Raw genomic sequence first — 27,338 nt, forward strand, 5'->3', positions numbered from 1 at the left:
ATACCATTTACTTACTAGAATGAGAGTCTACTGGGGCAAAATTCTATCATGCTAAGCTTCCCTGTTTGTACTTATCAAGCAGTGGCATCTATGTTCATCTGTGTTCTATATTTGTACTGTATTTGTATGATTATTGAATGATAATTTTAATTAAAGAATTCAAGAGAAGATATTTAAAGTTTTTGGTTTTTTAAAAGATTTTATTTATTTATTCATGAGACACACACACACACATACACACACAGAAAGAGAGGCAGACACATAAGGCAGAGGGAGAAGCAGGCTCCAAGTAGGGAGCCTGACATGGGACTCGACCCCGGGTCTCCAGGTTCACACCTTGGGCTGAAGGCAGCGCTAAACCGCTGAGCCACCCGGGCTGCCCATATTTAAAGTTTTGAATGAACCTTGATCAATATCCTGGTCTCACAGTTTTCTATCCGGGCTGATAAGCCCTAAAGATATGATGAAAGAATAAGGAATTACCAAATTTTATTTGTTTGAAGTAGAAATGCAAACAGTTATTTGGACACTATGAATAACGTCCACATAAAAATAAACCAGAAGTTAATTTAAAGAATCAGTTAAAATAATTATTGATTAAAGTACCTGTGATATTATGTAGATGAATTCTATTTAATATTTATTTTTTTTAATTTATTTTTTATTGGTGTTCAATTTACTAACATACAGAATAACCCCCAGTGCCCGTCACCCATTCACTCCCACCCCCCACCCTTCTCCCCTTCTACCACCCCTAGTTCGTTTCCCAGAGTTAGCAGTCTTTACGTTCTGTCTCCCTTTCTGATATTTCCCACACATTTCTTCTCCCTTCCCTTATATTCCCTTTCACTATTATTTATATTCCCCAAATGAATGAGAACATATAATGTTTGTCCTTCTCCGACTGACTTACTTCACTCAGCATAATACCCTCCAGTTCCATCCACGTTGAAGCAAATGGTGGGTATTTGTCATTTCTAATAGCTGAGGAATATTCCATTGTATACATAAACCACATCTTCTTTATCCATTCATCTTTCGTTGGACACCGAGGCTCCTTCCACAGTTTGGCTATCGTGGCCATTGCTGCTATAAACATCGGGGTGCAGGTGTCCCGGCGTTTCATTGGATTTGTATCTTTGGGGTAAATATTTAAATTAAATTCCCTTTGTAGTTCAAGAGAATGTTAATGATTTAGGTGCTTAATACTGTGAGACATTTTATCCTCTAGTATTTATCCCAGCATTAGGTATCAGGATTTCTAAACAGAGACTAGAATTGAGAATTATTATTTTTAATGGAGACTGTCCAAGAAAATCCATTAAAAATCAAAATTTCTACATGCCTCCAGACAAAACTTATCAAATTTTGAATACAAATGAAATAATGTAACAATCTTTGATGAGAAGGTTCATAAGCCATCTATAACTTTAGTTTGCTCAAACTTATTATATAAAATATAATGAAAAATGAGATTATCCAAGAAGAAAGTCTAGGTTTTAAATTAGAACTGCAAAGTCTATGTGTTCACATTTTTCTGGCTGTAACTGAATTATTAATAACAGATGATTTTATAGCTTTAATATTTCTCGTACAGTTAAGATGTCTACAAGGAAAAAAAATCCTTAATATTTAGTTTAACTGATGTTTTGTTTTTTTTTTTTCCTCAAGGCATAGTGTTCTACAGCTCTAACACATTTATTGTGGGTAAATGTGCATTTTAATTTCATATATTTTATCTTTGGTTAAATAATTGACTCTGGATATCTTAGATTAAAATAAAGTCTTTTCCAGAAAAATATCTAAGAAAATGCTTTTGACAATTGTCCCATTTTAGTCATTTATCAGCTTCCAGTTTTACCTGTTTGTCTTCAGTACCTTCTGAATAGAGGAGATTCTATGTTGACTTTTTCACCACACAGCTAACATTTCAAAATTTATCTGTATAATAGTTCCAAAATACTAATGTTATAAAACTAAAAGAAACAAACAAACAAAAAAAACCCCTTACACATCGAAATTTTCTCTGTAAACCAAATTAAAGACATTCAAATTATTTCTTAAAAAGATTTAAGAAAAAAAAAGATTTAAGAATTCATGCAATGCAGAAGGGATGTATGGTTCTGGTAAAAAAAGAAGAGAAATTGCAGACCAATAACTATGGAAGACAAAATGCTGTTCATAAGGAAAACTCTTTAAATTAAATAAAAAGATACAACCTTAAGTAAAATAAATTTTCATTCAGAAAAATACAATCAGAGCAAAATATAACTGATGTCACTGACTTTTACACTATTTCCTTGCATTTAACCAAAAGTTGTTGATTTATATTTTGAAAAACAGCAGAACATTTGAGGATGTGAAGCTAAGCAGAAGTTGGCAACTCCATTCTATTAATCTATAAAAAGCCTAATGTGTTAGACATTTTTAGCAGGAGAGAAAACATCTTTAAAATAAAAGGGAAGGGATCCCTGGGTGGCACAGCAGTTTAGCGCCTGCCTTTGGTCCAGGGCATGATCCTGGAGACTCGGGATCGAGTCCCACATCGGGCTCCTGGTGCATGGAGCCTGCTTCTCCCTCTGCTTGTGTCTTTGTCTCTCTCTCTCTCTCTCTCTGTGACTATCATAAATAAATAAAAATTTTTAAAAAGTATAAAATAAAAGGGAAGATATTTAATTTTCTGGAAGTAAGCAAAACATAAATTTCATAAATTGAATCATTTATAGTGTTCATGAAATATTAAATCTTTTCATTAACATATCTTGGAGTCCTAAGTTACAGGGGAAAGCTATTAAAGTAAAAATGAGTATAACACTGTTCTTAGAGTATTTCTTCAAAACGAAGTTCTAGGAAGGGAGGAATTAAGATGGCAGAGTCTATGGGAGCCCTGGGCTTGCCTTCTCCCTGAAATACAGCTAGGTCAACATCAAAGCATTTTAAACAATAGGAAATCAATCTGAAGATTAAGAAAACAATCTGCACAATTGAGGGAGTGAATGTGGCATATGTGAGGTTCTGAGGCATGAACTGGGAGAGAGAAAGCAGCAGTGCTGTGGAGGGGTGGGAGCCCTTTCTATGGAATGAAGTCAGGAATAGATGGAGAGAGGGTGGCACATGGAGTTCATGCAAGGTGCCTTGGTGTGGTGATCTCCTGGGTCTCATGGGAAGAGAACATTCCCCTTCCTGGAGTGCATTTGGAAGAGGATATTTTGCCTCTCCAAGGACAGAAGTGCCATCAGGAGAAATTGAGCAAACCTTCAAACAGCAGGGGACAGAGGCATGCACAGAAGGTGGAAATGGTCCCAGTTTTTTGCTGTGTCTCAACTTAGACTCCAGGCACTCACACAGGTATGTAAACTTTTCTGGGACAGAAAGGTGTCAGGCACAGCGCTGTGAGGCTCACTCCAGGGGAAACAAGTAGGTTTGCTGGCTGCTATGTACTTTAATATTTGTTGTTTGCTTTCTTTTTCTTTTTTTAATTTAAATTCAATTAGCAAACATATAATACATCTTTAGTTTCATATATATAGAGTTCAATAATTCATCAATTGCATGTAAAACCCAGTGCTCATCACATCATGTGTGCTACTTAATGCCCATCACCCTTACCCAATCACCCCACCCACTTCCCCTCCAGGAACCCTCAGTTTGTTTCCTATAGTTAAGAATCTCTCATGCTTTGTCTTCCTCTGTGAATTCTTTCTATTTCATTTTCTTTTTTTTTAATTTATTTTATTTTTTATTTTTTTACTTATGATAGTCACAGAGAGAGAGAGAGAGAGAGAGAGAGAGGCAGAGACACAGGCAGAGGGAGAAGCAGGCTCCATGCACCGGGAGCCCGACGTGGGATTAGATCCCGGGTCTCCAGGATCACGCCCTGGGCCAAAGGCAGGCGCCAAACCACTGGGCCACCCAGGGATCCCTCTATTTCATTTTCTATCTCTTCCCTTACAATCCTCTATACTGTTTCTTATATTGTACATATGAGTGAAACCATATGATAATTTTCATTTTCTGATTGCTTATTTCACTCAGTATAATACCATCTAGATCCATCCACAATGATGTAAATGGTAAGTATTCATCATTTCTGATGGCTGAATAATACTCCATTATATATTTATGATCTATCTTCTTTATTCATTCATCTGTTTATGGGCATATCAACACATTCCATAATTTGGTTATTGTCAACATTGCTGCTATAAACACTGGTATGCATGTTCCTCTTTGGATCTTTATAGAATCTTTGGGGTAATGACATAGTAGTGCAATTGCTGGGTCATAGGGTAGATCTATTTTAAACTTCTTGAGGAACCTCTCTACTGTTTCCCAGAATGGTGCTTTCCCACCAACAATGTGAGAGGGTTCCGCTATCTTAGCATCCTCAGAAACATTTGCTGTTTCTTGTTATTTTAGCCATTCTGACTGGTGTCATGTGGTATGTCATTGTGCTTTTAATTTGTACTTCAAGGGACACCTGGGTGACTGAGTGGTTGAGCGTCTGCTTTTTGCTCAGAGTGTGATCCCGGGATCCATGGTCAAGTCCCACATCAGGCTCCTTGCAGGAAGCCTGCTTCTCCCTCTGCCTGTGTCCCTGCCACTCTCATTCTCTGTGTATCTCATGAATAAATAAATAAAAATCTTAAAAAAAAATAATTTGTATTTCCCTGATAACAAGTGAGGTGGAACATTTTTTTCATGTGCCTGCTGGCCATGTGTATGTCTTCTTTACAGAAATGTCTGTTCATATCTTCTGCCCATTTCTTGACTGGATGATTTGTTCTTTGGGCATTGAGTTTGTAAGTTCTTTATAGATCTTGGATATTAGCCTTTTATCTGATATGTCATTTGCAAGTATCTTCTCCCATTTTGTATGCTGCCTTTTAGTTTAGTTGACCATTTCCTTTGCTGTGTAGGAGGTTTTATCTTGATGAAGTCCCAATAATTCATTTTTATTTTAGTTTCCTCTGGCTCCAGAGACCTGTCTAGTAAGAACTTGCTTAAGCCAAGGTCAGAAAGGTTGCTATCTTTGTTCTTCTCTAGGATATTGATAGATTCGTATTTCACATATAGGTCTTTCATCCATTTGATTTTATCTTTGTGTATGGTGTAAGAAAATGGTCTAGTTACATTTTTCTACATGTGGCAGTCCAATTTTCACAAAACCATTTGCTGAAGAGACTGTCTTTTATCCATTGAACTCTTCTGTTTTTGTCAAGGATTGGTTGATTATAGAGTTGAGAGTCCATTTCTAGTTCTCTGTTATGTTCTACTGATCAATGTATGTTTTTGTACCAGTACCATCCTGTCTTGATGATTACAGCTTTGCGTATAACTTTGAGGTCTGGCTTTGTGATGCCACCAGCTTTGAGTTTCTTTTTCAACATTCCTCTAGTTCTTTGAGGTTTATTCTAGTTCCATACAAATTTTAGGAATATTTGTTCCAGCTATGTGAAAACTGTCAATAGTATTTTAATCCACATTGCATTGAATGTGTAGATTGCTTTGGTCAGCATAGACATTTTAAAAATATTTATTCTTCCATTCCATGAGTATGGAATGCTTTTCCAACTCTTCATGTCTTCCTCAATTTCTTTCATTAGTGTTCTGCTCTTTTTAGAGTACAGATCGTTTACCTTTTTGGTTAGGTTTATTCCTAGGTATCTTATGATTTTTGGTGCAATCGTAAAAAGTATGAAATCCTTAATTTCTTTCTTCTGTCTCATTGTTAGTGTATAGAAATGCAAATGATTTCTGGGCATTGATTTTGGATCCTGCCATGTTGCTGAACTGGTGTATGAGTTCTAGCAATTTCAGGGTGGAGTCTTTTGGGTTTTCCATATAAGGTATTATGCCATCTGCAAAGAGTGAGAGTTTGACTGCTTCCTTGCCATTTCAGAGGCCTTTTATTTCTTTTTTCTCTGATTGCTGAGGCTAGGACTTTGAGTACTAGGTTGAACAACAGTGGTGAGTGGACATCTGGTCATATACTTTATCTTAGGGGAAAAGTTCTCAGTTTTTCCCCATTGAGAATGATATCCGCTGTTGGCTTTTCATAAATGGCTTTTATGATATTGAAGTATGTTACCTCTATCCCTACAGTGTGGAGGGTTTTATCAAAAAATGATGCTCTATTTTGTTCAAATGCTTTTTTTGCATCAATTGAAAGCATCACATGGTTCTTGTTTTTTTCTTTTATCTGAATGTGTGTTTCCTTCCCCAGATTAGGGAGGTCAACAAAACTCAAAGACAACCTACAGAATGGCAGAAGATATTTGCTAATGACATACCAGATAAAGGGCTAGTACCCCAGATTTATAAAGATCAAATCAAACTCAACATCCAAGAGACAAAAATAAAATCATGAAATGGGCAGAAGACATGAACAGACATCTCTCAAAAAAGACATACATATGGCCAACAAGCACATGAGAAAATGCTCCACATCACTTGCCCTCAGGGAAATACATATCAAAACCACAATGAGATACCTCCTCACACCACTGAGAATGGCAAACATTAACAAGACAGGAAACAACAAATGTTGGAGAGGATGTGGAGAAAGGGGAACCCTCTTGCACTGTTGGTGGGAATGTGAACTGGTATAGCCACTCTGGAAAACAATGTGGAGGTTCCTCAAGAAGTTAAAAATAGAGCTACCCTACAATCCAGCAATTGCACTACTAGGTATTTACCCCAAAGGTACATATGTAGTGAAACGCCAGGACGACTACACCCCAATGTTTATAGCAGTAATGTCCACAATAGACAAACTGTGGTAGGAGCATTGATGTCCTTTGACAGATGAATGGATAAAGATAAGATATATATAGAATATATATATATACACACACACAATGGAATATTATCCAGCCATTAGAAAGGACCAATACCCGCCATCTGCTTCAACATAGATGGAACTGGAGGGTATTATGCTGAGTGAAGTAAGTCATTTGGAGAAGGACAATCATCATATGGTTTCACTCATACATGGGATATAAGAAATAGTTAAAGGGATTATAAGGGAGAGGAAGGAAAATGAGTGGGAAAAAATTAGAGAGGGAGACAAACTATGAGAGACTCTTAACTCTGGGAAAGGAACAAAGGGTTGTGGAAAGGGAAGTGGGCAGGGGGATGGGGTAGCTGGGTGATGGGCACTGAGGAGGGCACTTGATAGGATGAACTTGGGTGTTATAATATATGCTGGCAAATTGGACTTCAATTTAAAAAGAAAAAAAAAACTTATGTGTATATAAAAATAAATTTGAATACAGTGAAAGGAAGCCAAAAGTGAAGAATGTATGTATAAAATGTAAATGTAAAAGTGAAAATTAAAGGAGAATTTTTTTAAAGTTTATAAAATAATAAACTAGTTGAAAAGGAAAAAAATAAAAATTTTAACTGGAAGATTATAGAATCCTGAGAAAAATGTCAATTTCTACATACTACTTTCACCTAGAAGTGAAGTTTTTCATTTCTGTGTGATCTGTAAAGTTGTTATTAGCCTGCTATTTCTTCTGGTCCTCTGGGGGAGGAGCCTTTTGCACTGATTCCCAGGTATCTTTGCCTGAGTGGAAATGCGCCTCCCTGGCCAGGATGCCTAGTTTGGTGTAAGCTGCTTGGGCTGCTCTATGTGGCTTTTGTTCCCTGAATGCTTTCCTTGTGGCTTTAGTTTATGAAAATAAAAATGGCAGTGCTCCAATCTCCAGCTGTATAGCTGAAAGGTCATGGTCCCCACTCTTCTGTGAACCCTCAGGGAAAAGTAGTCAATCACTTTTGTTTGCGCCAAACTCTGCAGACTACTATGGTGTGCACCGGCACCACTCCTCCTGGGGTGAGGATGAGGGTCATCATGTTTCTTCAGCTTGCAGGGCCTCTGCTCAGAAAGTGTTCACCTGATCATGTCATGGTTAGTGGTTTATGACAAGCATAGCTTTGATCTGACTCCTAGGCTCACTGATTGTAGTCAGTTTCCCCACTCCAATGCTTAGGAATTCTGCTGACTCAGGCACCACTGTTCTTTCTGTGACTCTGGGGATCTTGAGACTACAGTATCCTAACTAGGATTCTGCCCTTCTTTGCCACCTGGGCACCTTTCAGGCAGGGACATCCCTCACATGAATAGACTTCTAAAAGTTCTGATTTTGTGTTCCATGTCTATATCACTCTCTGGTAGCCAGCTTATGGAGGCTTCCTCCCCCAGAGGACCAGGAGAAATAGCAGGCTAATAACAACTTTACAGATCACACTGAGGCACTTCCAAACTCATGTTTGACCCATAGACACCTCCAGATTGAAAATGAGAGGATGGAGAACAATTTATCATGCTAATGGACATAAAAAAAAGGCTGGAGTGGCCATCCTTATATCAGACAAACTAGATTTTAAAACATAGATTGTAATAAGAGATGAAGAAGTATACTATACATAATATATATGTATATTTTCATATGTATATATGTATACTATACACTATATATATTTTCTTCCAATATATCCCCTCAGATGCACTACTCTGCACCTCCTACCTTGCAAAATGTGGTTGCCTTTCTATTTATAGAATTCCCACAATTCTTTTCTTAGATTTACAGTTGAATTCATAGGTGTTCAGAATAATTGGGTAGATATCTAGCTGAATTTAAGGGACCAGATTAATTGAAGTCCCTTAATCTTCCTCCCCTTATGATTTGTTGTTTTGAATTATAGCTGCCAACCAGAGATAAAACACAAAACTGTGGCACTGAGTGTGCTGAAGGCCAAGCACAGACAAGTTGAGAGTGCTCGCTTCGGCAGCACATACACAGACAAGTTGAGGGCAAGAATATCACAAAAGTCTGGGACATAGAAGAGAAGATTGTTCACTCCTCTGTGAAGGCCTTCTGAACAGCAGATGCCTGGAATGCCCCCTCCCTGGGGGACAAGAGGGCTGGGTGACATCATCTTCCACCCTTCCAGCAGTCTCACCAGCTTCCAAGGTGAGGTTGGAGTCACATACACCAAACTCTGCCTCCCTGCACTCAGGAAAGAACATCTTTATTAGGGTAGGTCTGACTGAAAGCCAGCACAGCAAGCCTCTCCCTAAGGACCAACATGGGCCCTGCACATGCATCAGAGCTACTGATCATGACGTGCTCCAAAGTATCAGCTTCAATTCCAATGGAAATAAGACCGGGTTTTATTTTTCTCTTTAAAAATAAGTCATTATAGTTTATTCAGAAATTTTTAACATATTTTTTATTTTATTTTTTATATTTTTAATGAACTTTTTCTTTTTTCTTTGGCATCAGTTTTATACTTTTTGTTCATTGGTTGGCTTACTTGTTTCCTTTTCTCATTTTTTGAATCAGACTTTTTTTCCCTTTATTTTTTCTTTCTTTTTCTTTAGAAACAGTCTTGTATTTGTTTGTTTGCTTTCTTGTTCATTTTCCTTTTCTCTTTCTCAGATCAGGCATTTTTTTTTAAATCAGGCTTATCTTAACAAACAAAGTTAAAGTTCCAAACTTTAGTTAAAGTTCCAAACACTACTAACTACAAGCAAGGAGGTACTTTGCAGAGGACTGACCTGTAGGAAAGAACAGCCAAAACACAACAGCAGAGTGCAAACAGCATATAACAGTAACACTTCCCAAAGCCCCAGGCCCTGGACAGTGTAGGACTGCTTCTTAATAAAGTATTACTCCCAGGAGTAGGAAATATAACAAGCTTTCTTATATGCAAAATACAGGAACCTAGACATAATGACAAGATGGAAGAATTCTCCCCAAAAGAAAGATCAAGAAAAGATCACCACAAGGGATTTGCTCAAAAAAGATAAAAGTAATATATCTGAACAAAAATTTAGAACAATAGTTATAATACTAGCTGCACTTCAAAGAAGCATAGAAGACAACAAAAGAACCCTTGCTACAGAGATAAAAGACCTTAAAACTTTTCAGGCTGAAATAAAAAATTCTATAACTGAGATGCAAAATCACTGGATGTAATTACAATGAGAATTGAAGAAGCAGAGGAATGAATAAGTGAAATATAAGATAAAATAATGGAAAATAATGAATCTGGAAATAAGAGGGAAAGAAAATGATTAGATCACGAATATAGACTCAGGGAACTCGATGATTCTAGAAAACATAATAATATCCATATCACAGGAGTCCCAGAAGAAGAGCAGGGAATAGGGGCAGAATGTCTATTTAAACAAATTATACCTGAGAACTTCCCTAATCTGGCGAGGAAACAGGCATTCGTGTCCAAGAGGCACAAAGAACTGTCCTCAAAATCAACAAAAACAGTCACTATAAAGACATATTATAGGGAATTTTGCAAAATATAAAGAAAAAGAGAATCTTGAAAGCAGCTAGGTAAAAAAAGGTCCTTAACCTACAAGTGTAGACACATGCGGTTAGCATCAGCACTATCCATAGAAACATGACAGCTCAGAAGAAAGTGACATGATGCACTGAAAGTGCTGAATGGGAAAAATTTACAGACAAGAATACTATATCCAGTAAGGATGTCCTTCAAAATAAGAGAGATAAGGAGTTTTTAAGACAAGCACAAACTAAAGGAACAATAAATTAGCTCAGCAAGAAATATTAAAGGGAACCCTCTGAGCCCAAAGAGAGACCAAAGATAATGAGGTCTAGGAAAAATGAGAGACAATCTATAAGAACAAAGACATTACAGATAACACAATAGCACTAAATTCATATCTTTCAATAATTACTCTGAATAAAAATAGACTCAATGCTCCAGTCAAAAGACATAACGTATTAGAATGGATTAAAAAACCAAGACCAATTAATATGTTGCCTACAAGAAACTCATGTTAGACCCATAGACACCTCCAGATTGAAAATGAGAGGATGGAGAACAATTTATCATGCTAATGGACATAAAAAAAAAGGCTGGAGTGACCATCCTTATATCAGACAAACTAGATTTTAAAACATAGATTGTAATAAGAGATGAAGAAGTATACTATACATAATAAAGGGGTCTATCCAACAAGAAGATCTAAAAATTGTAAATACTTATGCCCCCAACTTGGGATTAGCTACATATATAAAAAAACTAATAACAAACTTAAAGAAATGCATTGATAATACAATAATAGTAGGGGATTTCCACATCCCACTCACAGCAATGGACAGATCATCTAAGCAGAAGACCAACAAGGAAACATGGGCTTTGAATGGTACATTGGACCAGATAGTTTTAACAGATATATTCAGAGAATTTCATCCTAAAGCAGTTGAATACACATCATTTTCGAGCGCACATGGGACAATCTCCAGAATAGATCACATATTAGTTCACAAGTCAGGCCTCAACTGGAGCACCTAGATGGCTCAGTTAGTTAAGTGTCTGGCTAACTGTCTGCCTTCAGCTCAGGTCATGATCCCAGGGTCCTGGGTTTGAGTCTCACAGCAGACTCTCTGCCCAGCGAGGAGCTTGCTTCTCTCTCCCTGTACCCCCTCCCTATCCCCTACTGCCTGCCATTGGCTCAGGGCGTGATCCTGGAGTCCCAGGATCAAGTCCCACATCAGGATCCCTGCATGGAGCCTGCTTCTTCCTCTGCCTGTATCTCTGCCTCTCTCTCGCTCTTGCTCTCATTTTCACTCTTCTCTGTTTGTCTCAAATAAATAAATAAAATCTTAAAACAACAACAAAAACAATTCAAGTCTCAATCAGTACAAACAGATATACCATGAATATTTTCAGATCACAATGCTATCAGACTTGAAGTGGATTACAAGACATGACACAAGTAAAAGTAGCAAAAAAAAAAAAAAAAAACCTGGTAAATAACAGTTAAGGTATTCTACATATATAATATTAGAAGTGGGAGAGAGAAGCCAGCCTAGGCAGTTTCAAAGAGGTTGCATGTTTCACACTAAACTGAAAAACAGTCCCTAGCCTTCTGTGTGCCACAAAGTAAAAAAAATAAGTCTAAGTTTATTCAGGGAAGAAATCAAAGCTTTGCTTTGCCATATTTTGCCAGACTACCTTTACCTGAATTGTATTCCCTAACAGACATACACCCCAGCATGGAAAATAAGATCATGTAGAAAACAGACCAAAGTTAAAATCATTCCCAAATTATATTTAAAACTTCAGAAAATGTACTTCTAAGTATTTAGGTAAATACACATTTATAAAAATAAAACCATCCTTTGAGGAATGTATATTGCTTGCCATTTTAAGTAAATGGGTTTTCAAGTTTTTTAAACAGTTAAAATATTTATAAACTTTAATACATTGATACTTTATTTATTTAGCCTTCATGTCAAAACCTCATTTTTCATGTTTTATAACATGAACAACAAAGACATTTTAAATCTAATTGAAAAAGAAAATATGGAAAACATAGTATTTTCCTTCTCTGAGTCAAATTGGGAACTTATTGAGCCTAATAAAGCCAAAGAATTAAACAAGTCTTGGATATATTTAACTTTCTGATAAGGTACAAAACTATTATTGCATTCAAGCAAAGCAGGGAACAGGTAAGGTTGTGGAGTATTAATGCTATCACCCAATGCCTTACATGAACTCCTATACCCTGAGTTTACTTACTGTAAAATGAAGGAGTTGGACCAAATGATCTTTCTGGTCTCCTCTACTTCCAGAGTTTATAAAACCTGGACCATATTTGGCATACTGTAATATACCACCTGGCACTCAATGTATGTTGAATTTAATTTGATGTGACTACATATTACTTTGCTATTTTTGTTGTTCACTGGTTTTGCCCAATCAGAATGTAAGCAGGTACTACTTTAAACTCTTTAATGGTCATCCTTCACAACCCAGTCCAAACCCCACATCTAAAGTAGTATAATGTTTGGCAAGCAATACTTTTTTAGTTGTTAATGGATCAATGCAGTAAAACTGGTAATCCCTGCAGTACCATGGGACAAAGAAAGAATGCTTTATACGACTATTGATTTTTGTAAAACATACTTTTTTCATTGAAAAAGGACTTGAAATAATTTACATTTTCTTTTTTTACTTTTCATTTTACTTTTGGGAAAATTGTACTCCAGGGAGATTAAGTTATTTGCCCAAGGTCACTCTATAGGTACTAAAGATATATAAATCAATAAATCACAAAATATATTTAGTTCACACAATTTAAATAAAACTGCTCTCATTTTCCATACCAAAAACCATAGGATAAAGATTAGAAGCCTGAAGATAACAATGATTTGCATATTGGAAGCTTAATGTCCTTTTGCTTGATGTGATCCAAACCTATACAAAGTTAATTCCCAAACACATGTTGCTTCACAGATGGCATGTCAGAAGAAAACCACTACTTAAAAATCATTGAAGAATATTCCCTAAAATAGATACTATATAACAATATAGATATTCTAAAAACTGAATTTTTTTTGTTGTTTTTTACATTCAAAACTTCCAAAAAATATACTCAAAGAAATGATAAGCAATGTGGGATGCTGGATAAAGCCCAAGTCTAGAGACTGAAAACCACCAATCCTGTATAAGATTCCCCTCTTACCATCTGGAAAGCCTATTTGATTTCACTTCAGTTGAAAACCTTCAGTTTTCTCACTGGAAAAAAAATAGGTATAACCATTCTTTCTTTTTCTATTCAAAATCTTTTGAGACTACATTAATATATATACTTTCAAAATGATATGATATAAATATAAAAATGATTTAAACATAGGATACTATAAAATTAATGGTATTAGCTAGGAGAATGGATTAAAACAAAGTGTGGTAGAAAACTTAATGTTTTATTTTCATTTCATATAACAGTAAATAAATTCTAAAATCAGTACAAATCTCAACTTGTATTCTAATCACTTAAATATTTTAAAAATAAATTAATTTTATATAGTTTAATTAAATTCATCAACAAATTGCTTTTATTATTTTCAGGCTAAAAGATATATTAATTAAATTAGTTTTATTAAAGAGAGAAAAATTATCTGAGGATTTAGTCTATTCTTTCTTTTTCCTTTCCTTTTCTTATTTTCCTAAATCTACACATTTGAGTTGAGAAGAGTAGCTAGGAAAAAGAATTATCCTTTCAGATCTGGGCTGGAAATGACAATTATAGCCATCATTATTTATTTTTCCTAAATGTGGGAGATCCAAGTATATCAATCAATTAATAACCAAAGTAAAGAGATACTTAGATAATAACTTACTGAAAGTAGAAGAATTCAACACCACACTTTCTGCAAATGACAGATATTCTAAGCACAACATTACAAAGAAACAAGGGCCTTAAATGATACATTGTACCAAATAGATTTCACAGATATATATACTGAACATTCCATCCTTATGCAAGCAGGCACAGGGCTGAGCAGCTCCCCCAAGTGCTAACACGTGAAAATCAGCATAGCAGGCCCCTCCCCCAAAGACCAGCTAGAGGGACAGGGGAGAAACAAATTATTGACCAAACAGCACTGGAAAGTTCCAGGGGAAGTAGAGGGACTTACAGAATACAGAATCAGAGGATACACCCCCTTGTTTTTTTTGTTTGTTTGTTTGTTTTTTGATTTCAGTTTGCTTCAGCAGTCCCCCCCTTTTTTCCTCCTTTTTTCTTCTTTCTTTTTTTCTTTTTCTTTCCTTCTTTCTCTTCTCTCTTTTTCTCCTTTTCCCAAACAACTTGTTTTTGGCCACTCTGCACTGAGTAAAATGACTAGAAGGAAAACCTCACCTCAAAAGAAAGAATCAGAAACAGTCCTCTCTCCCACAGAGTTACAAAATCTGGATTACAACTCAATGTCAGAAAGCCAATTCAGAAGCACTATTATAAAGCTACTGGTAGCTCTAGAAAAAAGCATAAAGGACTCAAAAAATACTGCATAATTTAGATCTAATCAGGCAGAAATTAAAACTCAATTGAATGAGATGCAACCCAAAATAGAGGTCCTAAAAACGAGGATTAACGAGGTGGAAAAACGAGTAACTGACATAAAAGACAAGTTGATGGCAAAGAGGGAAACTGACAAAAAAAGACACAATTAAAAGAACATGAGGATAGATTAAGGGAAATAAGTGACAGCCTGAGGAAAAAAATCTACGTTTAATTGGGGTTCCCGAGAGCGCCCAAAGGGACAGACGTCCAGAATATGTATTTGAACAAATCATAGCTGAAACCTTTCCTAATCTGGGAAGGGAAACAGGCATTCTGATCCAGGACATAGAGAGATCCCCCCTAAAATCAATAAAAACCATTCAACACCTCCACATTTAATAGGGAAGCTTGCAAATTCCAAAGACAAAGAGAAGATCCTTAAAGCACAAAGAGACAAGAAATCCCTAACTTATATGGGGAGGAGTATTAGGGTAACAGCAGACCTCATACAGAGACCTGGCAGGCCAGAAAGTGCTGGCAGGATATATTCAGGATCCTAAATGAGAAAAACATGCAACCAAGAATACTTTATCCAGCAAGGCTCTCATTCAGAATACAAGGAGAAATAAAGAGCTTCCAAGACAGGCAAGAACTGAAAGAATATGTGACCTCCAAACCAGCTCTGCAAGAAATTTTAAGGGGGACTCTTAAAATTCCCCTTTAAGAAGAAGTTCAGTGGAACAATCCACAAAAACAAGGACTGAATAGATATCATGATGACACTAAACTCATATCTCTCAATACTAACTGAATGTGAACGGGCTTAATGACCGCATTAAGGCGCAGGGTTTTAGACTGGATAGAAAAGCAGGAACCATCTATTTGCTGTCTACAGGAGACACATTTGAGACATAAGGACACCTACAGCCTGAAAATAAAAGGTTGGAGAACCATGTACCATTCAAATGGCCCTCAAAAGAAAGCAGGGGTAGCCATCCTTATATCAGATAAACTAAAATTTACCCCAAGGACTGTAGTGAGAGATGAAGAGGGACACTATATCATACTTAAAGGATCTATACAACAAGAGGACTTAACAATCATCAATATATATGCCCAGAATGTGGGAGCTGCCAAATATATCAATCAATTAATAACCAAAATTAAGACATACTTGAATAATAATAAACTTATACTTGGTGACTTCAATCTAGCACTTTCTACACTCGATAGGTCTTCTAAGCACAACATCTCCAAAGAAACGAGAGCTTTAAATGATACAATGGACCAGATGGATTTCACAGATATCTACAGAACTTTATATCCAAACTCAACTGAATTCACATTCTTCTCAAGTGCACATGGAACTTTCTCCAGAATAGACCACATACTGGGTCACAAATCAGGTCTGAACCAATACCAAAAGATTGGGATCGTCCCCTGCATATTCTCAGACCATAATGCCTTGAAATTAGAACTAAATCACAACAAGAAGTTTGGAAGTACTTCAAACACGTGGAGGTTAAGGACCATCTTGCTAAAAGATGAAAGGGTCAACCAGGAAATTAAGGAAGAATTAAAAAGATTCATGGAAACTAATGAGAATGAAGACACAATCGTTCAAAATCTTTGGGATGCAGCAAAAGCAGTCCTGAAGGGGAAATACATCGCAACACAAGCATCCATCCAACAACTGGAAAGAACTCAAATACAAAAGCTAACCTTACACATAAAGGAGCTAGAGAAAAAACAGCAAATAGATCCCACACCCAGCAGAAGAGTTAATAAAGATTCGAGGAGAGCTCAACGAAATCGAGACCAGAAGAACTGTGGAACAGATCAACAAAACCAGGAGTTGGTTCTTTGAAAGAACTAATAAGATAGATAATCCATTACCCAGCCTTATTAAAAAGAAGAGAGAGAAGACTCAAATTAATAAAATCATGAATGAGAAAGGAGAGATCACTACCAGCACCAGGGAAATACAAATGATTTTAAAAACATATTATGAGCAGCTATACGCCAATAAATTAGGCAATCTAGAAGAAATGGACGCATTTCTGGAAAGCCACAAATTACCAAAACTGGATCAGGAAGAAATAGAAAACCTGAACAGGCCAATAACCAGGGAGGAAATTGAAGCAGTCATCCAAAACCTCCCAGGACATAAAAGTCCAGGGCCAGATGGCTTCCCTGGGGAATTCTATGATTTAAAGAAGAAACCATACCTATTCTACTAAAGCTGTTTGGAAAGATAGAAAGAGATGGAGTACATCCAAATTCATTCTATGAGGCCAGCATCCCCTTAATTCCAAAACCAGACAAAGATCCCACCAGAAAGGAGAATTATAGACCAATATCCCTGATGAACATGGATGCAAAAATTCTCAACAATATACTAGCCAATAGGATACAACAGTACTTTAAGAAGATTATTCACCATGACCAAGTAGGATTTATTCCCGGGACACAAGGCTGGTTCAACACTCATAAAACAATCAATGTGACTCATCATATCAGCAAGAGAAAAACCAAGAACCATAGGATCCTCTCATTAGATGTAGAGAAAGCATTTGACAAACGACAGCATCCATTCCTGATCAAAACTCTTCAGAGTGTTGGATAGATGGAACATTCCTCAACATCTTAAAAGCCATCTACGAAAAGCCCACAGCAAATATCATTCTCAATGCGGAAGCACTGGGAGCCTTTCCCCAAAGATCAGGAACAAGACAGGGATGTCCACTCTCACCACTGCTATTCAACATAGTGCTGGAAGTCCTAGCCTCAGCAATCAGTTAACAAAAAGACATTAAACGCATTCAAATTGGCAAAGAAGTCAAACTCTCCCTCTTCGCTGATGACATGATACTCTACATAGAAAACCCAAAAGTCTCCACCCCAAGATTGCTAGAACTCATACAGCAATTTGGTAGCGTGGCAGGATACAAAATCAATGCCCAGAAATCAATGGCATTTCTATACACTAACGATGAGACTGAAGAAAGAGAAATTAAGGAGTCAATCCCATTGACAATTGCACCCGAAAGGATAAGATACCTAGGAATAAACCTAAGTAAAGAGGTAAAGGATCTATACCCTAAAAACTATAGAACACTTCTGAAAGAAATTGAGGAAGACACAAACAGATGGCAAAATATTCCATGCTCATGGATTAGCAGAATTAATATTGTGAAGATGTCAATGTTACCCAGGGCAATTTACACGTTTAATGCAATCCCTATCAAAATACCATGGACTTTTTTCAGAGAGTTAGAACAAACTATTTTAAGATTTGTGTGAAATCAGAAAGGACCCCGAATAGCCAGGGGAATTTTAAAAAAGAAAACCATAGCTGGGGGCATCACAATGCCAGATTTCAGGGTGTAATACAAAGCTGTGGTCATCAGGACAGTGTGGTTCTGGCACAAAAACAGACACACAGATCAAGGAACAGAATAGAGAATCCAGAAGTGGACCCTCAAACTTTATGGTCGACTAATATTCGATAAAGAAGGAAAGACTATCCACTGGAAGAACGACAGCCTCTTCAATAAATGGTGCTGGGAAAACTGGACATCCACATGCAGAAGAATGAAACTAGACCACTCTCTTTCACCATACACAAAAATAAACTCAAAATGGATGAAAGATCTAAATGTGAGACAAGAGTCCATCAAAATCCTAGAGGAGAACACAGGCAACACCGTTTTTTGAACTCGGCCACAGTAACTTCTTGCAAGATACATCCACGAAGGCAAAAGAAGCAAAAGCAAAAATGAACTATTGGGACTTCATCAAGATAAGAAGCTTTTGCACAGCAAAATAAACAGTCAACAAAACTAAAAGACAACCTACAGAATGGAAGAAGATATTTGCAAATGACATATCAGATAAAGGGCTAGTTTCCAAGATCTATAAAGATCTTATTAAACTCAACACCAAAGAAACAAACAATCCAATCATGAAATGGGCAAAAGACATGAAGAGAAATCTCACAGTGGAAGACCTAGACATGGCCAATAAGCACATGAGAAAATGCTCTGCATCACTTGTCATCAGGGAAATCCAAATCAAAACCACAATGAGATACCACCTCACACCAGTGGGAATGGGGCAAATTAACAAGGCAGGAAACCACAAATGTTGGAGAAGATGCAGAGAAAAGGGAACCCTCTTACACTGTTGGTGGGAATGTGAACTGGTGCAGCCACGCTATAGAACTGTGTGGACGTTCCTCAAAGAGTTAAAAATAGAACTGCCCTATGGCCTAGCAATTGCATTGCTGCGGATTTACCCCAAAGATGCAGATGCAATGAAACACCGGGACACCTGCACCCCGATGTTTATAGCAGCAATGTCCACAATAACCAAACTGTGGAAGGTACCTTGGTGTCCTTTGAAAGATGAATGGATAAAGAAGATGTGGTTTATGTATACAATGGAATATTACTCAGCCATTAGAAATGAGAAATACCCACCATTTGCTTCAATGTGGATGGAATTGGAGGGTATTATGCTGAGTGAAATAAGTCAATTGGAGAAGGACAAACATTATATGGTCTCATTCTTTTGGGGAATATAAATAATAGTGAAAGGGAATAGAAGGGAAGGGAGAAGAAATGGGTAGGAAATATCAGAAAGGGAGACAGAACATCAGAGACTCCTAACTCTGGGAAAGGAACTAGAACTAGGGGTGGTGGAAGGGGAGAAGGGCGGGGGTTGGGTGAATGGATGACAGGCACTGAGGGGAGCACTTGACGGGATGAGCACTGGGTGTTATTTTGTATGTTGGCAAATCGAACACCAATAAAAAATAAATTTATTATATTAAAAAAAGGAACCTTATAAATTGGCTAAAGGCTGTTGTGGACTGATTGCATAGAGAAAAGGGGAAATTTCTGCTTTCTAAGGCTCTTACCAGATTTTTTCCTGCCACCAACATTCTGGAAGCTATCAGGAATTTCTCTCTTGGAAAAACAATAAAAATTTGGATACCAGGAGAATAAATAGTGTGAAATTTGGAATCCATTCTGCCAGGAATTCCATCTGCCAAAACCAGCACTACTTGCAGGTCCATCAGAATTGCAATCCAGAGATTAAAACAAAAACAAACAAAAAAAAACCAAAAAGGACTCCTTTCAACCTTCAGCAAATAATTGAACTCTAGAAAACGAGTGTTTTTATGCTTGGTCTGTGTTTCCTTCCCATTTCTGTATTTCAAACGCAAATCAAGTTTAAATTTGCTGCCTTTTCTAATATACCACATAAGGGAAGCCTTCTAGCAAAGGTTAGAAGAAAACAAAAAATCCTAGATTTACAAAACGTAACAATTATTTCCTCCTGCTCCCTTCCCTCAAAATTTCCCACCTGCCTCCAAACCAACATACAGTCAGTAAGTAGTTTGTTGTGATCCTCTCTGAATGTAATTCCCTTGGGAAGGTTAACAGTTCTGAGATCCAGTTGCCTACATCTTGCCTAGTTCCCCTCCCTCTTGCCCTATGCAACCTTCTCAGCTGCCTGCTGGGGTCCTTCTCCCAAAGTAAAGAAAAGATTGTCAGCAATCCTTTTGGGAAAAGGATTAGCCTCAAATACGGGAAAGCAGCTGGGTTGTCCTTAAAAGGAGAAAAGTAAACACAGAGGAAGCCTATAGAGGCTTGTGACTTGAAAAATCCCATTCCTGAATCTTCCCAATTTGGCGCGCTGGTCTCCAAAAAGCGACTGTGCATCCTTATCACAAAGAGCACGGTGGCCTCTCCTCTGCAGCAGCAGCAACTAGAACCTTTCTTTTCACAACTCCCAATTTCCAGGCCCCTCTTTCAGTGAAGGGGACTCCTCACAAGGCGCCACCGCCTTCAGTTGACCCCCTCCCCCACCGCACCGTTTCTTTGCCAAGAAGATGCTCTTGGCTTTCTAGAGAGCTTGCTCTGTTGCTAGAGAAAAGAGGCCTGTCCACGGGATTTTAGAGACACCAGTCTTCACACCCCCCTTTATCATTCAGGAAGGAGAGAAAACAGCGGAAATTTAACAGTGGTAACTATTATTATTTTATCCGAAGAACTTGCCCTCTACAATGCCTAAATAAGTAAATTCACAGTTAATAGTGAAGGTGTAAACTGAAAGGGGGAGAGGCCGGGGAGAGGGGAAGGCAAAGGAGAAAAGGAGTGAGAGGAGATCTTAAATTTGTGTTTGATCCCGAGGTTCAACGCGCTGGCTGCAGCCCAGCCCGCAGTAGTCTCTCCCGCCTCCCAGGTCTCTGCGCGCCTCGGAGGAGCTGGTAAACTGGAAGGAGGGGCTGAGAGCTAGAGTAGGGATGGAGGCCGAAAGGAAGCAATGCGGCTGCGCACGGGGAGCGCGCGGAGCAGGGCTGCTAGCACTGGTGAACCCACCACGCGCCTGGCTTCTTCTTGGCCTTGCCCCTCCAGGGCTGACATCATTGCCAGAAGGAGGGGCTGCCCAGAAGACGACTGGAGAAAAAGGTTCTCGGGCTTCGCCGACGGAGACGCTCCCTTGCCGCTTGGCAGAAGCAGCGCGATGGCAGCGGTGGCTGGACTTAGCCCGTGCGAGCTGCGCGAGGCAATTCTTAATTTAGTAGAGGGAGAAAGATATCTTTAGACCTTAGCGCTTCTATCTCTTGGCTCATTCGTCAAAACCGCCCGCACAGCGTCCTCACTTCCTCGGATGAACCAGACAAAGGGAGAAAGGGGAGGGGATCTACACATAATGTCACTTCTACTTGCTGTCAAACCCCCACCTCCTGCAACATACACAGGCTGAAGGACAGCCCTGAGGCTTAGATTTCCAGCTGTGATTGTGCGAGTTTGTTTCAAATAAGATTAAGAGTGGAATTCCATTTAGTCTTTACCAAGTTCAAAAGGGTGCCCCGCAAGTAACCTTTTTTTTTTTTTTTTTTTTTTTTTTTTTTTTTTTTTTTTTTTTTTTACCTTTTATGGGAGGAGGAAGAGTCGCTTTGGTCCTAAGGCTCCACTACCTTCTCAGGTGTTAGGCTGTGTTCAGAATTCTCTGCACTCTCCTCAGGTTGTTTCCCTGTTGCAGCGCTTAACAGCACGCAAGCAGCCCCTCCAACACCATCGCCTCCTTCCGATATTTTTGGCCCCCTTCCCAGCCTATCCCGGTTTTTAATCACTTTCTTCCCCATACCTTCCTTGGTACAAAAACAGTTCCTGTGCTAGGTTTAAATGCCATCATGATTGTCATTTTCCGATTGACTTACTTCGAACATGAGAGACCCCTAACTCTGGGAAACGAACAAGAGGGGGTGGAAAGGGAGGTGGGCCGGGGTTGGGGTGATTGGGTGATGGGCACTGAGGGGGGCACTTGACAGGATGAGCACCGGGTGTTTCGCTATATGTTGGCAAATCAAACTCCAATAAAAAAATATACAAAATAAATAAATAAATGTCATTATGAGATATTTGCACACAAGGACTTGCTTTCGTTTTGTTCTTGCTATTTAATTTATTCTTTTGTGCTAGCCCCTCTCTTCTTCTTAGGTCTTTGTTTTGTGGGTGTGCGCCGCAGTGGCGCAAGTTTCGATTCCCCGCCCCCAGCCAATATTTTGGAAGGGCACCCCACTCGGAGATGGGAGACCCCTCCTACAGAAGCCTGGGAACACTCATTCTATACATGCAGCCGGGCGCCTCGCACCCAAAATCGCAAAGGCGGCCAAAGTGGCAAAACCTGGAATTAATTCATATGGAAACGATGAGGCCATTTTCAGTTGAACTCTAAGTATTTCTTTGGGGGAAGAAAGGAAGTGGTTCCCGTCGTACACTCTAGAAAAGGGACCTCGCCGGTTTTTTTTTTTTTCCAAAGGAAGTTAATTAGTGGCTAAGCACTCATGTAAATCGTGTGTCTCCAACCGAAGGCAGACTGCCTCTGCTCTTCTAAAGTCTCTAAGGAAAAGCACCCATTTGCGGTTACATGCTTTTAAAAAGTCACCTTTTCTGATGATGTCTTTATTTAGGCATTCATTTTCGAGAAATGGGGCTGTTTATGGCTACGCCGCTTAAATAATTCCTTTGTGGAGAGATGAACTGTTTTTAGGTTCTATCTTAATAAATGCCATTCATTTATGGGCTAGGTAAGCGGTTTTGTTTTTGTCGCTGTTGTTATTTTGTGGGTTTTTTGTTTTATGGGGTTTTTTTTGGCTAAAAGATTAAAAGTCATTTCTTTAGTGAAAGAGGGACAATTTTAGGTTCAGCTACGCTCTTAGAAAAAAATATATATGTTTTAAAGTGAGGAATGTATGTTGTTTTTCAGCTACGCGATTATAAGAAATTTCTTTTTTAAAGCTAGGCAGAATTTTCCACACCTACCACCTCCATATTCAGCAAGTGCTGCTGGCTGACCACAGCTCCTTAAGTAGGGCGGGAAGGAAAGGCGGGGAGGCCAGCACCAGGCAGAATGGCCTGGGGGACTCTGCGCACTCTGTGTCGCCCTGCACTCTCCTTCACTCTGCGCCAAAGGTCGAGCCCCCAAGAGTTAGAGTCAGTCTGGCTGGGATCCAAACCCAAAGCCCTCAGAGATTACAAACGCACAGCTCCCTCAGCTCCGCTGGGCTAGCCAGAGTCCGGGGTGTGATCTTTTCTCAGCACCTGCTCAGATATTAGAGTTTCCCTCAGCCTCACTGAAGCTGGCTATATCTGTTAAAGTGAAAGACCTTTTTCTGCAGGGCCAATGTCGGGGAAATTCACAAGTAGACACTTTTCTGACAGAAGTGAGAGTTTTCGCAAAGTAACCAAGTCAAGCCAAAAGATATTCTACCTGCTCTCACCCCTGGGGTTTGCTTTATCTTACCTCCAGGGAACAGATGGGGCCAGGGGGTTGGGAGGACTCCAGAAGCGTCTCCAAAACCATTCTTGTTGTAGTCAAGCCCCCAGGAATGTGCAGCAGGAAGCCTCAGCGTACTAAGTACGGTACTCACGCCTCACGGGCCGCGCTTTGTTCTGGCACCTGGACCCGATACTTACCCAGTGAATGAAGCCTCTACAGTAGTAAAAAAGAGAAAAGGCTTCCGCCAGCTCCACCAAGACTGCGATTGCTGTAGCTAGCTCTACCGCCACAGCTCACAGTTCCTGTAGCAGCTGGAGTTGTGGAGGCTGCCTCTGGGGCTGTTCAGAATGCCGGGACTTCCTGATCTGCCTGTGTCGCCGCTGCTAATGTCACTCGGCGCATTCAGTTCAGCTTGCTTTCCGCTTTGCCACGAGGGCGGCCGCAAGAACTCAGGCTCACTGCACCTCCCTCCCGGACGGTTCGCCGACTGCAAGGATCCAGTGGCCAGCCAGCCCTTTTCAAAGGCAAGGGGGAGGGATTAAAGAGTGGGGAAGAAGGGGGAAAAGAGGGGGGTTGAATGAGTGGAGGGCGAGGGTGAGGGGAAAAGTAAACGAAGGCCCGGGCCGCCTGCTGGGAGGGGATGGCGCAGCACCTACTGCTGGGTACCCCCCTCACGTCCCCACTTCCTGCACCCCACATCTCCTACCACTCCGGGAGCAGACCCTCCCGGCTGACCGGGAATTGGGAGAGAAGGGCGAGAGCGAGAAGGAGGTAAGCTTAGGAAGTACTGTTTGCTGCTTCGCGAAGGCTGCAGAATGTGTGCTGGCTGCTAGCTCCCAGGTCGGACCCGCTGCTGGGGAAAATGCACTGCTTTCAGGCTGCGGGTTTTGCAGGATAAAAACTAGGGCACTCGTTGCTCCTCTCGGTCCTCCACTCGCTGCTGTCTTAACTTCCTTTTAAGTTTAATTCATTTATATTATCTTACAGAAGTTTTATTTCATTTTTGTTCTGTGTGCTTTTCTCCTGATCCCCATGAGGGCCCTGATTGCAGCTAGAGGACAAGCATTCAGAAGCACCGTTTCTCATACAAAGGGTACTTAAAGGCAAATTAGTGGAAGTAGGAACATGAGCCAGGTAAAACCGTAGTTGTAACCAAGAGACTGTCTGCACATACCACACTCAATGGTGAGCCAGTTCTGGTACCTCGCTTGCTTTTCAGATTGATGTCCTGAGGGTGGCAGAGAGGGGGATGGGAGGGAGATCTAGCATTTGGCTACCCCAGACAATAAGTACATGGGAGAGTTAGCAGGTCGGTGGCTCCGAGTGGCTTTAGTGAGGTCCAGCGCTTTGATGCTTGGAACTATGCAGCATTGTGGGCGTGGACAGCACCATTTCTAAGGTAGGAAAGATGCAAGAGAGGGAGGAACCCAGCCCTGAGCCCGCAAGACTGACGCTTGCAGGCGCGCTCCCGCTACCTAGTCAGTGACGCCAGGACAGGCTAAGGTGTAGCAGTTCTCTCAAAAACGCTAAAGCAAGGAGGGGCAATATGGCTGGCTAAGGGCTCTGGGGTCGTGGGTATCTCCAAACAGAGCTAATTTCCCCGTCCCAGTCATGGGATTAAAAGCAGAGCAACAATTAAAACCTTCCCAGCCGGTCTACTCTGATTTTTACTTCAAAGTGTGAGTCCTTAAATTTACCCAGAGGCCAGAGAATGAATGAACCAGGTGAATTTTCTAAGTTCCTCCTCAGAAAGGTATAGGTTTTTAGGGAAAAAAATCCATTTTCCATACCTAACCAAGAGAGAAAAATTATCTTTCTAGTGCTCTGTTTTGTTTTGAAGCAGAGACTCTTTCCTGAAATAAAAAGAGAAAAAGTAGATAATGTTTTTGGATGCCAAGAGCACAGTATTCGTTTTAATTTTTGTCTACTGAATGAACGAAGGAGTGCATCCGCATAGGGTAGAACATCAAGAAAGGGAAAAATGCTAATTATCATGAGTTGATTTTCTCTAATAGCTTCTTCATGAAAAGTTTTTGGTGGTTGTTTTTGTTTTGCTTTTTTTTTTTTTTCAATTGAAGGGCAGATCTTTATTACTTTTTTTCCCTAGTATGTCCATTTCCATCTTCATAACTGCCTTATTTCCAATTTCTGATATTATTTAAAGGTAAAAACCTTGGTTCAAATAATCCTCACATCACTTTCCTTTTGCTTTTTATTTATCTTTTTATTTTTACTTGTGACGCCACAACTGAGAGTGTCATGAGCACCGTAGTTCAGTGTGATCTTCATGAAAGAGGACATACTGAAGTATTTACTATTACATTTTACTCCTCCTGTCACTCTGACTTCATTATTCACAGTATCCAGTACATACATTGTCCTCTTCTTGGTAATTAGGAAAATGTCTTGAAGGTTAAATCAGAAGCTGTTAAATGGTTGCAGTTCTGACCCCTTGGGGTTTGCATTTCTGGATAATACTCTGCCTTAGAGGATGGCAGGAACTCAATGAAAATAAAATTGCTTACTGATTCAGGACAGTGTGGAGACAATGCCATGGAGGCACTCTGGGAGCACTAATAATCATTTATAACATCCACTTTATTTTTATATTTTACAACTCAACTCATTTTTATTTTTTATTACAGTCCCTTATTTAGAAAAATAAATTAATAGCAGTTATGAACATGGAATACTGAGACCTTAGATATAAAATATAACATCCACTTTTGGTACCAACTAATTGATTTCTTAAAATTTCCATCTAAATTCAATGCAGGAGGAGAGAACTATTCAGATTGTTACAAAGCATTTGGTTATCATCCTGACAGAATCAAGAGATTAATAGTTATACACATTTTACAGTTCCTGAAACTGAAATTCATAGAGGGCAGATACTTTGTGCAAGACCATGGAGCTGAAGAGTAACAGACTCTGGATGTCCACTGAGAGTATATTAATTCCTAAATTCAGCTACATGATTGCTTTACAGTTAATCTATACTATGCTACAATATATAGCACAATATTTAGTTTTAAATGTCAGTCCAATAGAAAATTATCTCTGTAGAGGAGAAATATTACTTACAGACCAAGGAGACTACCAGTTGAACTAAGTGAATCAGAAAATGGTCTGAGAAATGCAGTTTGTTGTTTAGACTGAAATCCACACCTGAAAATAATGAAAATGTTTCCCATTTTCTCTTCTCCTGTGTTCTATCAGATGATGGCATCAGATGAAATAGCCAAAAGCCAGGGCACGTGGCCAAAGTTTTCCTCTTGGTGCTTTAACTCTAAAAGGATTGATGGGGACTCAACTCTGTAGTACAAAGAAAAGGACTCCTTGATTGTGAATGAATGTCTTTTTTGCACCATCAGTATTACATACATTGTCCTATTAATCCTCAAAACATTCTGTGAAATAGCTATTATTAGTTTCATTTTCTTTTTTTATTAACAAATGAGGAAACAGAGACTCACAGAGACCAGATAAAATGTCCAAGGTTCTATAAGTATAAAGTATGGAAAGTTGGGAAATTCAAACCCATGTCATTTTCAGTTCAATGCTGACCTTCAGCATATGGTCCTCCAATTGTGTGGCTACACATTTTCAGAATTTGTTTTACATTAAAAACTATGTAATTAACAAAAGCCCTCAAAAGCTAAAAAGATACTGTAGAAATTTCGATTTTGGAGCAAATGCCATG

General features: G+C 39.1%; 1 protein-coding gene and 1 long non-coding RNA gene across 5 annotated transcripts in view; one reads left to right on the forward strand and one right to left on the reverse strand.

Moving 5' to 3' along the window:
* The window catches only part of PCDH11X (protocadherin 11 X-linked), a 475,627-nt gene extending 451,459 nt beyond the window's left edge, over nucleotides 1-24,168 (reverse strand). For all 3 annotated transcript variants that reach the window (XM_077890193.1, XM_077890191.1, XM_077890194.1), the window contains exon 1: nucleotides 23,833-24,168. The gene's annotated coding sequence lies outside the window, so the exon portion shown is untranslated. The remainder of the gene's footprint in view (nucleotides 1-23,832) is intronic.
* LOC144309077 (uncharacterized) overlaps nucleotides 23,782-27,338 on the forward strand; it is a 152,367-nt gene continuing 148,810 nt past the window's right edge. The window contains exon 1 of one of the 2 annotated variants that reach the window (XR_013375201.1): nucleotides 23,782-24,159. This is a non-coding gene — a long non-coding RNA (uncharacterized LOC144309077). Of the gene's footprint in view, nucleotides 24,160-24,221; nucleotides 24,407-27,338 lie in introns of those variants that run through there. The other variant, XR_013375202.1, reaches the window with a different exon arrangement.

The sequence above is a fragment of the Canis aureus genome, chromosome X, assembly GCF_053574225.1.
Source record: "Canis aureus isolate CA01 chromosome X, VMU_Caureus_v.1.0, whole genome shotgun sequence".
In the NCBI taxonomy this organism is placed as follows: domain Eukaryota; kingdom Metazoa; phylum Chordata; class Mammalia; order Carnivora; family Canidae; genus Canis; species Canis aureus.